General features: G+C 43.3%; 1 protein-coding gene across 2 annotated transcripts in view; it reads right to left on the reverse strand.

The window, feature by feature from the left end:
• The window catches only part of SGCD (sarcoglycan delta), a 349,434-nt gene that overhangs the window by 84,924 nt on the left and 248,435 nt on the right, over positions 1-16,075 (reverse strand). The gene's annotated exons all lie outside the window — the stretch shown is intronic.

Consider the following 16,075-nt stretch of genomic DNA (forward strand, 5'->3'; position numbering starts at 1 on the left):
GTGTTGAAGGGAGGGGAATGCGAGATGGGTCATAAAGTGCCACTTGCTACGTTCCTTGTCCCAGGTGTAAAATAGCGGCTTATGAATTCTGGGTTGGTAGTGGCACAGAAGGGGTTCATTTTTCTCAAGCAAAAGGATGAAGGAAAATGAGTGAAATATGATTATGCACCAAAGAGCGGAGATTAAATTTTGATATGGTATGCTTTGCGATTGGAGTGAGCAGGAATTATTACAGCTATCTGCAGACCCTCACACATTTTCTGCTGCTAAAAAAACTCTACAGTTCCCCCCCCACCCCCCACCCCCCCCATATTTCAGTAAGGCTACATGCCCTGAGGGCTTTCACATTGCAGGGTCTTCTCTGGCTTCATTAAGAAAAGCTGCAGGTCATGCAAGCTGGTATCCACATACAGCTGCGAGGATGACCACCTCTGTGGATAAGCAACCCTGACCACTTCCAGGGCTCTCTCCTGAGCTGAAGTGGGCCAGTACCTTACCAGTAACATGGACTGATGGATAAAGGGACTTGTCCAGTCACCCTTGAAACTATGGCAAACCAGCAATTTCAACGGCTCACAACTATATTCTATCCTGAGTGGTGACACAGACCCAGCATTCCGATCTGCTCCCCTCTTGTGTGTCTCTCTTCCTTTCTTTCCTTCACCCCGTCTCCCAAGTGTCCCCCACAGGATTTTTGTACATGAAAAAACCACATTCGGTACATTTAGCTCACAGCTAGCAGGTCCTATACATCCCCAAGGGTGTATACAAGCCCCTGTACACATGGGGCAACGTACTACAACCAAACCATCAAGAACACAATTTGATTTATATCATATAAGCAGGCATATTCTCTTACAAAACCACTGGGCTGGAGAAAAAGAGGCAATTCCCCATGTTATTCTTCTCAACCTTTAATCTCCATTCATCTTTCTCTCCTCCTGTGGCTGCCAAAACTAACAAAACCCACACCCAGCAGACTTTATCTCTTGCTTTCCCTGGTGCCTGGGATTGGGATGCAGTGCTTAGCACTGACTCTTAGCATGATTAACTCTCTGCTGTTCATGTTTCTCATGATTAAAGATGACAGCTTTTTGTAGTGACAGTCTGGGTCAGTAGGTGAAAAAGCAAGCAAAGGTTATAATCTGAGTTTAAAGTTAACAAGTATCTTGGCCTCTTATAGTATAATCGTTATTAAATCATATTCATTTATTATTTCCCATTAGGAAAAAAAAAAAAAAAAAGCTGCTTGCAGAATTATATAGCGATCCCAAAATACAGATGCATTAGAGAAAACACTGTATGAAAGACTACCTCTCATGTTGTTTTGGATAAAGCATCTTCATCCTTTTTAAATTATATGGTTTAATAACAAATAAATGTCATACTCTGCTACAGAGAATATATATGAAAGTTACTATGAAATTTCATGGACTGTGACCTATAAAATATAGCAGAAAGATGCCCAGAGTGACAGAGACCACCAGTTTTCATTAAACATTGTGTCTGTCACTGGTATATATCCTTATCTGCCACTCTATTGATTATGAATAAGTAAAAAAAAAAAAAAAAAAAAAAAGGCAGTATTGATTATATGATACACTGACATCTGACAATCTTTGTTTCTCTCCTTTTTATTGTTATACTCCTCAGCAGGGAGTGAATGACTTCATTGTGCAGGCACAAGCCAGCTTTGTGGCAGCTTCAAGGAGGCATGCTCCCACCAGGAGGCACAGCCCTGGAACTCCCCATTACCACCTGCTTTGAATTATTTGGCCTTTTGGTAGGGCTTGGTGAAAACCTTCACATCAATTTTACCATCTACGCCCCCTCTCTTTTTATGCAATGCCTTGTAATGGGCAGGCATAAAAATTTATGTGCTATTGCTGACTGCTCTGTGTTGAAAGGAGACTGAAATGGTAAAATCCTGAATGAAATAAATGTCATTTCAGTGATGCTGAATGAGAAAGGTATTTTTTTTTTTTTTAGTAGCTTGGGAAGCAAATCAGTTTTACAACCAATTACAAATGATGGTGTTAGTGTTAGTGGAAGAGCCCAGCATTGCTGCTATCCGATCACCAAGGCTCCTCTCTGCCTTTTGGATAGCAACGTGGCTATAGATGTGGGTAAAGCCTAGATTTTTTTTTTTTATTATTTTTTTTTTTTAATTGCACGGCTCATAGCAGGGAGACTCAGTTAACAGAATAAGGAAAAACCAGCCAACCTAACCAGAGGCACATAACTGCTATGGTAAATACCTGGAAGTGGTACTAGCTGTACCAATCCCGAGTGCTTACACATAGGAAGAGGGGTAATTTTCAGTGGCGTCTGCTACCCACGGGCAGCTTTATTATGTCAGGCTGGGCTCGCACCGCAGTTTTAACCTAGCTGAGAACCAAGGCTTTGATCGCAAACAATAAATTCAGCCTCACGCTCCTCTGTGATTCCTCAGTTCTCCTGGCATTTCTGAATATAGAGGAGAATTTGCTGTTTATTGAGGTGTTTTAAAGGATTTTAAGGACGCTGGTGATGGGGAACACAGAGAGCTCCAGCTGTCTGTGGGCCACCACCAGCATCGGTGGGTGCTTACCCACGGTTTTCCCTGCACCTCCATCACTTTTCAGTTTTCAGGAGAAAAACTGTTGGCACGGCAGGTAAGCATGTACTTTTTTTACTAGGAATAAACTGAAGTTATGTTTGGCAATGTCCTGTAGGAGAGAATTATCTCTGGAGACTGCTCATGTCAGATGGCTGAAACACCTGATTATCGTTGCTTGTATTATTGATCGCTGTGCTCTGCATCACTTCCAGATATGTGCAAGTTATTACACAGCTCAATACATCCAAAGTTAGGGGGGAAAAAAGCAAATGCAAGTGACCTGTTTTATTCTTTCCCTACTGGGAAGATTTCTGTGCTGTTCTTCCACCTCTGACACGATATTAAATGTTTCCAGATTCCAGGGATTTAAGGAAGGTCTGTTACAGATACACTTTGTTGCCAGTTCTTCACAGCCTCAAACACTGACTTGCTCTAACAGGGTCTGCCCTCCCTTCTCCTCATTTCCTTCACTTAATTTGTCATCTCAATAAAGATCCCAGGATGCAGCTGCGCATCAGCAGCACTATTTTCCTATAGAAGCCAGGAGAGCTTAAACATCTACCAGCAGCATCAGTCCTATAAACTTACGGCTGGTTACACAGCAGAGCCCACAGCAACACACACTCCAAGAGAAGGAGACAACGTGCGACAGCTTCTTCCTCTGACGTAAGACCTTGTTTTGAGACTTCATGAACAGGCTCAGGTTGCACAGACAATACAGAAAAACAAGCCAACACAGCGTTACACAGCATATACGATCACACCCCGTATGCATAGGCACATACTTACTGCATATTGAATTGCAACTATGAGGTCTCATGTCCACAGCCAGCATTCGTGTCCCTCTTCTGCCTGCTTATTGACCTCAGATATCCCTGTCAGATGTCCCTATGACAGTGCTAGTGTTTTCATTTAAAGGCGATAGGCACGATGCTGAGACATTGGTGGGCGAAGGAAGGTGACCCCAAGCACCTTGCATCAGTGAGACAGTAGAGATGCCCTCTCCAGGGAAGGAGGGAGAGATGGATGAAACACAGCTAAAATCTCTGCAGCTAATTGGTGCGCTAAACCAACATTATAAATTGCAAGCTAACTTGCTGCTCCCTCCAGAAGCTCGTGACAGCCTGCGAGGAGACACTTCCCTGGTGCTGCAGTAATCACTCACAGGGAGACATGGAGCTGAATGAGCCAAGACCAGCTGTGGGAGGCACCCACTGGAAAAGGACCTGTAGAAGCTGGAAAATGACCTCCAGAAGCTCCCGTTAAAGCTGTATGAGTGAGGCAGGCACTTTCAGTTCCTTCCACAGGTGTGAAGTCATTCCTGATAGCGATGGGAAAGCCAGGTGGCTGTTAATTTATGAAGGAATTACGTGCAAGTGGGGGAAATGGCCTTGCAGACCATTATGGTTAATGTAAAATCCAGCCCAGACCAAGCCCACACGAAGCTCAGAGCCCTTCTTTTCCAGGAATTTGTGAATTCCTCTGCCTGACTGCAGAAAAAGAGGCAGAAGATGAGAAAAAGGGAGATAATGAAAAGAGCACAAGAACCGAGAGGCCATCTCACCGTTACGGCAATGGGTAGGTGCAGAAAATCTTGATGTTGTTCCTGCCAGACTCACGTGCCACGATGGTGTTAGGGACATCTTCCACGTGCCCGTTCCCATAGTACCTTTCCCCTCTACCTGTTCCTTCCACACTGACCAGGAGCTCACCACGGCCAACGCCACTTACTCTGAAGATAACTCAAAGAGCCCCGTGAAGCTGTCACTGAAGGCAAAAGAAACTTCAACATTGGCTTTAGTGGGAAGTTTTAAGAAGCGGGAAGAACAGGATCAAATGTGGTTTTACAATCACTGTTTCAAATAAGTTACAACTGACCAAAACAACTAAATCCCCTCCCTTGAAACAATTCCAGGCTAGTGTTGGAATAATTTCTAAACAAATCGTTCAGCCAGACCTTGAAGAAAGCCCCGCTCTGGATTTACTGCATATTGCTGGAACTACTTTGGGCAGGAGGCATTTCTTTTCAAAGCAAACTGCTAGTGAGTTTACTCAAAGTATGATCATGCGTGACACAACAAAACCAGGATTTCTATGAAACAAGCCACCCCATCTCCCCTTTTCCAGGGAAAAAGATTAGCAGACCTTTTAGGGAAATGATTATGGATCCCAACATCATTACTACAACACAACCCTCATATGCAAAATTCCTCCCTAGGGTAATAATCTCCCTTTCCATTGGTACAGCAGGGAAGTGATTGAAATTTGCCTTTCACACCTCTCAGCTCCCTGTTATGAAGCACTTTGGCACTGAAGCATTATAAAATGAGCCGTGTTCTCTCGAGCGCTTTTCTGCTTTTTTGCTCCCACACAAATAGTAAGGTTTCACATCTTATCATCCACATATATTCCAAATCTGTCCCTTGAATTCTCCATCTTTTTTAGTCTACCTCATTACCATAATTATGCTAACTAGAAGGGAAAAGTCCCATCCTGCAGAAATTTGTACTCACTTAGAAGTGGAAAAAAAGATTCTTATACTCATAGGAACAAGTACTCGTCTAATGCAGCAATGTAGTAATAAAATCAGCGCATAAATTCACTGTAAAGTTCAAAGGGTTACAGAAACAGGTTTTATAAATTATGGCCTAATACTCCTGAATGACGTTAGTCTGTCCATCACCAAAGGAAGGACAGAATAAACACTTCTGGTTTTAACTAGAAAGATCCTGGACACAACATGCCCTGTGGCATCGCTCCTCCAAGTAACACCAAGGCTGAACTGAACTCACTCGCCTTTATATTGTTGGAAGAAGTTTCCAGGGAGGAGTAGGATATTTTTCTCCTTTCTCTAACTTTGCAGATCCCTTTTGTGTTCTGTACTTACACTCTGAAGTATGATGTTTCTGACTAATCCGGTATTTAGCAATTCCCCCGGACCAGCAATGGAGCTGGCAGGTTGAGTCCTGAGGGCACGGAAAGGGAAGCACCAGGTCTCACGTGGCACTTGTGAAGCTGAGCTCTTGAAAATGGGGCGCTAATCAGAGCACACCAGGTCTGTTCAGAGAAATAAGGCTCACGCAAACATGCTCTGGGTTCAAACCCCTGCTCAAGATCCATGCCAGCGCTCCATACACCAGCAATACAAGCACAGCGGAGAGACCTGCCAGGGCTGTGGCTGCTCTCACAAGTCCCATCTAAAGGGCACATTTGATGACCCCATCCCAGCAGACCTGTTTACAGGCTACAGGGAAACTCGGAGGAGGCACCTGATGCACCGACCTTCTCAAAACCCACCGCACCTGCATTATATACTCGCTGCTACGGCAACATCAGCCTCCAAAGGTAGGATAATCATGACGTGAATCCGTATTTTCAGTTGCTTCATTTACTCTCCTCCACTATTATCTCCTCTGTTTCCAAAGGCCAAGAGAAAGCAGGGTGGATGGGGAGGAATATTTTCAATTCACCTCAGCTGATCACTTCTGATACCGGATTCAGCTAATATTAGGCATTTAACTGACGAGCCTGCCTTGGGAAGATAATCACCCCGTGCTCCCTCTGCAGCCAGGAGAAAGAAAATAGCAACGGAGCCCACCTAGCACCCAAATCACTCCCTGGAAGTGCTTCTTCCCACCTGTTGTGGGGCTCCTCCATGGTAGGCATCTTTTCTGGATGCCTATAGATAACTGGGATAAACCTAGACCTCAGTAGTGTGCAGTGGGATTCAAACAGAAAATAAATGGGTTGCCAGGCAAAACAATAAACAAATATCATGAAATGAAATACACTTCAAAAATGTGATTCCATCTACACTGTCACAGAGTGGCTTCAAGGATTATTTTAATCATTTTTTTTTTTTAATCAAGACCCATACTTTTAATAAAGATAAAAGATCAGGCACATTCAATTTATTTGCACAGGTAGGTAAAAAGAAATTTGCATTAAAATAAAATTCTCTTTATTAAGAGGAATCCATAGTCCCCTCGTTAAGAAGCTGCCCTCGTGGCTAAGGCACCATCACAGAATTTTTATAGCTGCATTTGTCACAAAAATAGATTATTTTGCTCTTCCACTATCAGAATATACTGAAAAATAATTTAAATTGTCTTCCAGACTTACCTACAGTGTGTATATGACATTGTTGTTTGCAAGGGAGGCTCTGGGGACAGCAAAGAAATGAGAGAACGGAAAGCGCTGCTCCCAAAGAGGCTGAAATAAGTATATTGCTTCTATTGCTTTTTGAACAATTGCCAGCGAGTAATTATTCATAGAGGAAAATATATGGGTATGTTTAGGGTCCCCTACTACTGCAAATGGTGGGCAAGGAATGAGATCCATGGATCAGATCTGTGGAGTGCATCTACTGGTTTTTTTAAATAGCTCTACCACTGTACAACCACCCGGTACCTGGCCCTAGGGCAATGGGGTGGGCAACGGAGGGGTCTGGGGCAACGGAGGGGTCTGGGGCAACGGAGGGGTCTGCAAGCCACCGGCAGCTGCTGCGGCGGTCGTTCAGGCGAAGTGGGCAGGGGGCTGCAGCAGGTCATGGCACGTGGAGCAAACCCTGGCCGGCACCCACCGCGTCTTGTTGGGGCAGACGGACGCACAGCTCAAACCAAGCTCCCACCGCTTGCCCTAACGTTCAGTCACGGGCTGCGACCGCCCAGCAGCAGCTAGGGGGGACCCGAGGATAAGCAGCAGTTCCATTACTCATCTTTTACTCCTCCCCAAACTCCCAGCCCCATCAGAACTAACACACAGCCACCTAGCGCACCTTACACATGCTCTCACACCTGTGCCTGCCCACACACCCCAACACCCTCATAGGGGAAAATGAGGCACAAAGTCAGGCACCCACCGGCCGCCGCACACGAAAGCTGCGTTAAAGGAGGAGCTCCCAAGGTTTCTCTCCCGCACCTTGTTGTGTCACAGCACTGCAGCTAAGACACTATATATAACCTGCTCCTAAGAAACAACAGGTTAATTTTAGCAACTTTCAAATGCCGACAATTCAGACTTCAGATACTCTCACGTCCCTGTGGTTTTCATTCCTCTGCCTGCTTGCCAGAAGATGCATTATGCTAATGCCCGCTGTCTTCTTCACAACTTTTTCGTGCACATTCAAAAGTGTTTACTAGAATAAAAAGAATGATGGTTACACAGCAAGGCAACTAGGAGCAACCTGCAAGACAGCGCTTCCTGATATAATTTCCAAAATTATCATCATGGCAGTTTCTAATTCTCGAGCTGCAGAGTAACTGGCAAACACTGAGATAATTTTCCTACTGTTTACTTTGTGAGGAAAATAAAGGCAAAATCGCATTCTTCTTTTTCATATCCAGAGTTCATGCGTGGGGTGGTTTTAATTTCAAATTATTTATTGAGTGGGTACTTACTGACTCATAAGGGACTTTTGCCAGATGCCAAGAGATTGTCTTGAAAGGCAGGAGCACCATATTATGTGTGTGAAGATCAGGCAGTTATGTGAAATACCCAAGAATCACACGCAAAAAATAGACAACTGGCATCGGCAAACTATAATACAGCGAGACACATCACCTTTTTTTTAAAAAAATACTTTTTTAAATAGAGAGTCTGAAAGTCACAGGAAAGTGATTGCTCCTACTGCGCTTTGCCCCTTAGAGAACATAGCTCTGTGTGTCATTTCATTACAGAAATATGCCTTATTTGGGGATATTAGCATTTCTTCCTCCTTCTGCTTCTTTTTAAAACATGACACCAGCAGGAACAAATTAAGTGACTCACAATCTGCATACTTACTTATTTATTTATCCTCTGTGTGTAACCTCAACTCAGCTTTTTAAATTTCTTTCACTAGCACCAAGATCATCTGAGTAATGAGATCTTTCAAAATAATATATGAAGTGTCTCACATCTGGATTCCCTTTATTGTGAAACACCTTTGAACCTTCTGCCAGGCCACAGGCATCTCGGATATGAGCTGTTCCTGGGCACAGTTTTGCAGCAACATCAGCATCAGTAAAAAGCGATGCCCACTCCCTCTGGCTTGGCAGAAGGAGCAAGGGCGAGTAGAGCGCAGGATGCTGTCAGTTTGAACATGTTATATTCTCCAGCGAACGCCTGCGAGGTTTGGCAGAAGCCTCTAGTTATGCTCCCTAGGAATTTTTCACAGAAAATAAACAAACAATCCGCAGGAGGAGGGTACAGCCCTTGCCGGGAGCAGCTGCCTAGTCCCGGGGGGCAGCCCTGGGGGGTGCTCGGCGCACCTGCATGCAGGTCACAGCACGCAGGGAGGGGGTAGGCAGGATCAGGCCGTGCCAAAATAATGAACTCGCTGAAATATTTTTATGTTAAAATACTGAAACTCGGCGAGCGCTGGTGGCTGGAAGCGCATCGCTGTGCTCCTCCACACAGCCTTTCGCAGGCAGAGGCAGGGGGCTCGCAGGCAGCAAGAGGTGACGGCTCTCCATCACAGTCCAGGCAGGGCTCTGAGGGCAACCTACAGTTTTCTTACGGCTTTTTGGCCATTTTGACAGCCTGTGCTTGTTACTGCCTGGATAAGACTTTTCCTTCCAAAAGAAGAACCACCAGGGGATAACAACACATATTTGCTAACTGCTGCACTGGGTTAGGGACCAAAAACGTTTGAGAAGGGATTTTTATCCCTTAAAAGAACACAAAGCGTAGAGCAAAAAAAAACTCCAAGGTTAATATTCGTATTTCCTTTTGGCTGAGCATCCAGAGCCTGTCTTCAGGCTGCCTGAAGTCTCGAGACTTCTTTCCCTCTCTGCATGGAGGCGACACGTCAGCATCTTTGCCTGGGACATGGCTGTGACATCTGGGTAGAAGCTCTGCATCACTGTTACCTCCTCCCCTTCCCATCCACCCAAATACTAAACAAGATTTCTCTCTCATTTTGTCTTTCATCACTGACCTACTTGACAACTTCAGTGAATTTAATCTCAAAACACTCAGGGATATGGGGCAAAAAAATATTTTTCCCAGGCTACAGATAAAGAATGTAGTTTCAGGGAGCTTAAATGGCTCAATGGGTCATTTTGGTGACCGGAGGAAATTTAGAACTATATGATAAATTTGGGATATTAATGTAAGAATGAAGTCACACTGCTAGAAGCAATATCTTATTGACAAAACAGCCAGAAAGTTGCAAAGGTAATAAACAAGGAATTGAGATGGATTACTGGTGATATGCCTTTGAATGTATTACTCAATGCCTGCTGTTGGATACCTTGTGGAGTCCTTATATACTTGGGTACAATACTGCACCTATAAATACCTTCCTCAAATGGGACTGTTAATGACAGTAACCGTAGGAAGTGTGGTCAGTGACTTGTTACAGAGGTAGAGGTACTAATACAAGTGTGACAGTTTATTATTCTGTTTGGTTACTACAAGTCTTTGTTGACTCTGCAAGAAATGTGTGGTTTATAGCTATAGCTATGGCTACATACCATGGCTATTTTCTCACTTGAGGTTTATAAAAAAAATATAATTTTTCTTTCTTTCAGTTGCTGGTAGGGCCTTAAAGACTTTAGCAGTCTTGCAGTCAGTGCAATACATTGATTATTTCTAGGAAATCCTTGGAAAATGTCTCAGATTTCTAACATGGTGAACAGGACCAGCTCACAAGAATACACATTTATGGGATGTTTGCTGCTTAATCAAGCAATTTCTATATTGCGAATTGTCTTGACAAAAATTTCTTACTTTAGTGTTCCAAGCTTCTACAGGCTGTAGAAGATATTCCTTAGAAAACCATGTTTATTCCTCAAATGCTTAAAGATTATGTCATAATGTTTATTTCCAACATTCGCTACCAAACACAAGCAGCAAACGCTGCAGATCAAAATGTTGTGAGACTTTGTCAGAAGTCCCTGCATTTGTTACAACACAAGACATTGCCTAAGTACAGGATCTTTCTATTAAATGAAAAACTATTTAAGTATTTGCTGGTGGTCCACAACATCCTTTCCAAAATTAAAAAGAAAAAAACCCCACAGTTCTTAAGAAGTGGCAGTGGAAGTCTGTCACTTTAAAGACCTTATTTAAGACTGAGCTTGAAGAGATCTGTTTTGGAGCTGAAAATCCTTTGTATGTTACTTAAGGATAGTTTGAGTTATTTTGGGCAGAATTTTAATTTCTGTGAAATGATGAAAGGACTAAAGAAATATCTCAAAAGGCAGACTCAAATGAAGGAAAACAAACATTAAAACACTAATTATATAGACACAGGGAGTATTTCTGCTCCTCAAAAAAATAAGAGAGAAAATCGGGATTCAGCTGCAAACTCATTAACAACCTGTATTTTCAAAGCTTATAGATGTGTCTAGGGCTAGTATTTAATAGAAATACTGAAATTTACAGTAAAGCTATGGAAAGCCAAAAATAAAATCTGACTCAAACACACCCCTCATTCAGCATTTGTCTGATCTCAGTATTTTCACCTCAGCTTGGTCACCTCTCTCTATTCCTCGGCAGCTCCGCACCGCTTCTGCAATACATGTATGTCACATGTACTATCAAGCCGTGCAATGAGTATGTTAAGGTCCTGCTAAAGAGGTGTGGTGGATTTTTTTTTTTTCCTCCTTATCAATCACTATCATGGGGGAAGCAAATCTTATGTAAGTTGAGATAATAATAGCTTCGCTTGTTAAACATCAGACTAAGTATTTCTGGAGAAGCGATGGAAAGTAACATCAGTAAATAGAGAAAATAGCAGGGTATAAAATTCTTTATAGTCATTAATTTGCCTCTTTCAAGACAGCTGCCTGAATGACATGCAGGTAATTGAAATTAAACACATTAATTGCATTTGCAGAATTTAGTTCAGAGCTGTCACCTTTGCCCATTTTAAACAGTTTTAAGTACCCAGGGCGTGCCAAAGATGACCCAAGTCACCTTCAACAAAACTCTTTGTCATCTATGAACTGCTTTGTTTACTGTGCCATGAAGGAGGACCCTCTGCTAGTATTCCCCCCGCGTAATTTATGGCTCAAGATGATCAGAGTCCAAATGTCTTTTGGCTAAAACTGGCCACAGAAGCTCCGCAGAGGTGTTGAATGGTGTGCGCCCAAGCTGGTCTGCTCATAGACCACGGGCACACCTGCCCCATGGCCACACAAGGCTCTCAGGCTCTCCAGGAGGAATTTGGAGGACATGTCCCAAGGACCTGGATCAAGGGCGTTGGAGGGAGGGATGGGGCTGGGCAATGGGTAGGAAGGGTGCCACTGCTGCTCCAACGTGGGCACTGAGCTCAACGGTGCTCAGCATCTCCAAACCCTCCATTTATGTCCAGACTTCACCCGCAGACCACATGGGCAGCCTTGCGGAGGGAGCGTGCTCCTCCAAATCCAACACGGGTACGCCGGCACGGCACTGCCCCGTGCCACGCAGAGGTACCCGCGGCGCAGGGGCTGGCAGAAGCAGCACTAGAGTTCCATTAGCGTGGCAATTTGCTGAGCTTTAAATAAGTGACCTTGTGGCTCCCTACACAAAACTGCATCACACGGTACAAATTTACCCATATGAGCCTTCAGCTATTTCATTTCCCACAGGTCTCTTGTCAACGTTTCGTTACATGCCACCCTCTTCCAGTGAAACCACATTTTACTTAAAAAGGGCTACAAAGAATGAACGCAGCTGTAGCTGAACAAACAAGTCAGGTCTGTGGGTGTACCAAACTTCTACAGGAATCTTGCAGTGGTTTCTTGTTTACACTGAACGAAGTGAACTCCGCTTTGCTGTATCATTAGAAGTAATTGCTTTGCCTGCATAGCAACCAATTTTTAATGTTTCCTTTTTCTGCTGAATCTTACGTTGTTTTTTTTCTAAAGAATCTCTTGACCTAAAGAACTTCTTGTTTGTTAAGAGTATGGCAGAGATTCCTAAATCACTGAAAAATACAATTCTGTTTACTTAAGTTTTGGATAATGCAAACAACTTATACACTTGTTTTTCAAATTCTCCTCTAGCTATTAACTTTGTACATTATTACTGTCTTAAGTTCACTATAAATCTTTCAAAAGGAGTCCCTTTAATCTGCAAGCTCTCCATGATTTGGCTCCTAGCTGTATTTGGGAGTGTGTTCAAATATTTGTGTTCTTCAAGTTCCAAGAAACAATTTATCTGTCCATGCAATCACTCAAGGAATTTTGGCATAAAACTGCCTTTTACTTTCTGAAGAAACAGAAACATTTGACAGTCAGGTTCTCTTTCAGCTGATATATGCAGACCCTGACTTTTATTTGGCTAATGCCACGTGTGTTCAAGTATTAACCTCTACAACAAGCTGACAGCATGCAAAATAGGAGCTTGTGCATGGCATTGCTGGAAAGGGCTTTCTCCCTGTATTGTCTGAAATTTTGATGAAAGCCGGTCTCCACATCAGTTCAATTAGTTTACTAACGTAACATGAATTCCCCTTCATAAGACTTCAAACTCCTGTTTATTGCTCACATTGTTTTAAAGACCTGTAGTTAACAAAAGCTTGTGCCATGGTTAATAGAGGTAATATCTTTAATTGCCTTAGCCATGAAACATCAACAGCTGTCCTAGGATTACCTACAGAGTGTCTTTCGCCTGGAATGGCAGCAGGATGAATGCCTATTAATTCGAGTTAATTAACGGCCTTATACATTCTAGTGTGGACATTCAGTAGATGCTTGTTCAGCAAAACAAACGGGTGTGTGCTTAATCGTGGTTCATTCTGGGCTGATCCATTAACTGTTGTGTGCCTTCACAAGAATGCACGTTCATTAATTCAAGTTAATTGCTATTCAATTACCTTGAGTTATAGTATGTCCCTAAACACTACTGCAGACAGACCCCCTAGAGATTTCATGTACTTCAACTGTTAATTAAGCCATACCACATATTGTTGGTAACTGATTACATCTAGTTTTGAAATAACAACTTCACAGTTACTCTTAAATTGTTTCATAGTAGGATTTTTTTCAAATCTCCTACATAGGTAATTGGAGTGATAACGTTTCTTCCTTGCAATAAAGCACACTTGCATTAATATTATCATTAATGCACTTGGCCAAAGATGTTCCCTGCCATCATTCTTTTTTTTATATAACCCATTCATTTAGATGGAAAGAACAGCATATATTTGACCTGATCGTCTCAAAATGACACTCATATGATGGCAGATGTTATGCAAATTTCAGGGTTCTTTCTCTTCATTTTCAAATATTTTTAAGATTTTTCCACAATCTTTTTGTAGACATTTCAAAAAGGTACCCTACCATTTCATACATTTTGATTTTCTGGCTCCTGCTAACAGAAAAGACAGCATGGCCAGAGCTTTTCTTTTGACAAACTACAGCAATTCTGATAAACAATAGCTAGGAACAATCGACAAAGATCTCAGAAAGTCACCACAGCAAGAAACTAAAGCTTTTTGATAGTAAAGCACACCAGTGAGTGAGTAATAAGCTGGCATCCCTCTGCAACATTGAAATGTATTTAAAAGAATTAAAGTGATCAATACCTTCACAGCATTTAAAAAGAAGATAGAGGTTAAGGCAATGACCTGAGGGTGCAACTTCATAAAGAAAGAACTGATGTAAAATTATTTGTTTTTAATTTAACATAATCCCCACATTAAAGATAAGAAAAAAAGAATTAGTCGGAGCTAAGACTGAAGATGAAGCTGTCGCAATAAATGTTTTTAAAACTGGTGAATGCCATTTGAATCTATTTTTACTCAATGTACTCCTGAAACTAATGGAACTCCTCCTGGGCACTTACATCAGACGAACAAAGAATCACTGGGGACTCTTCAAAAAATTGCTATACCCAACCAGCACTCTAAAGCCTCTCCTGATGTGAACTGGGAATGTGAGGGGGGAATCCCACCCTAACAGCTCCCCATCTAACAGTGACCCTGTGAAAAGCTCCTTGCTCCAGAGGAGAATTTTATTGTACCATTAGCAAAGCAAAGCTATCATAAGCACCCGTTTGCTCTTGGTATTCTTTAGTCCACGCCAAGAGAGAAGATCTGCGAATTGTGCAAACTCGTTTAAATTCTAAACTTCTAAAAAAATGAGACTAGTTTTTGGATGTGTACCTGTGGAAGCCCACCCAGCTTCTGCTAGAGCAGTTTGCAGGGCTCCTGGGTATGGTACTCGTCAATCCGAGAAAGGAAACCCTCCTGACTTTGGTGTCCTCTGCGTTATCAGAAAACAAGCAGAGGTGGCACTACCTGATTTTGGTGTCCTCTGCGTTATCAGAAAACAAGCAGAGGTGGCACTACCTGATTTTGGTGTCCTCTGCGTTATCAGAAAACAAGCAGAGGTGGCACTACCGGCTCTGAATGCACCTCTGCAGCATCGCAACGGCTGCTGATGGGCAATGGGAATGGAAGAGACCGAAGGAGAACAAGTGATGGATAAAGGAAGCATTAGGATAAGCAGTTTTGCTAGGAGTATATACTATATAATAGTAGTAGCAGATTTCTTTGTTTCTGAATCATAAAATCAGAAGATCAGTTGCTCTGTTAACACTCATTAAACGATGCAAAATGAACTATTTGCTTACGCTCACCCACTGGAGCAACAGAAACCAGCAATGCACAGCTCTTCCCTTCCCTGGGCCACTGCAGAAAGCTACAGAGAAGTGGGGCAGGGCTACAGCGATGGGGCCAGGACACCCAGGTGGGAGATACAGCCCTACACGCTGCAGGATGGGTTCTGGCTCCTGCTCGTTGCTCTGCCTCCATTGTGGAGCATCGCTCCACAGCGAGCACAGGGAGATGCTGCACTGAGCTCCAGGGCCTGGGGAGGTCCTGATTTGGAAAGCTGGGATGAGCATCAGTCATCAAGGCCACGTTTTATTCCTTACATCCGCCGACTTCCTGACGCCATTGATCCCAGGACTCCCTTTAAGCCAACATACTTTCCGCAACCCTTCCTCCTCCCTGGTGCAGTAATGAATTATGGCACCCCCAGTGCCAAGAGGAAAAGCCAAGCCAAGCCAAGGAGAGGCTGCAACAGGGCTGTGCTGAGCTGCATAGCATATGGTTAGCACTATTAAAACAGCCAAAAAGCAATAGCAACTCGCAGTGAATTTCACACAAGATTCCCATCAGGATCAGCTCCTGCCAATCTCTAATATCAGCATAATAGAAGGGAAAAATTTCCAAGCTGTGCATGGCCAACGAGCACCCTCTCCGCTCCCTGAGAGCCCCTTGGGAAGCGACACCTGCCCTCTGACCACCTCTTCAATGTCCCTCATCCCCTAAAAAAGAAAGAAAAAACTAATCCTTCTATCAGAACCCAAAACCACACACCTTCCCCCCCGCGCAGACCTCTCTGCGCATTTCCTGGGGGAAATAACTTCCACTGACTTCCCACAAGCGAGACGCCAGGGCTGTCCCCGTACTATGGATTCAGCTCCCACATACAACATACGGCGTGTAGAGCAACCTGCAAAGCATCAGGAGCTACAACCAAATTTGCAAAATTA

This window comes from Falco peregrinus, chromosome 8 (genome assembly GCF_023634155.1).
Source record: "Falco peregrinus isolate bFalPer1 chromosome 8, bFalPer1.pri, whole genome shotgun sequence".
Lineage (NCBI taxonomy): Eukaryota > Metazoa > Chordata > Aves > Falconiformes > Falconidae > Falco > Falco peregrinus.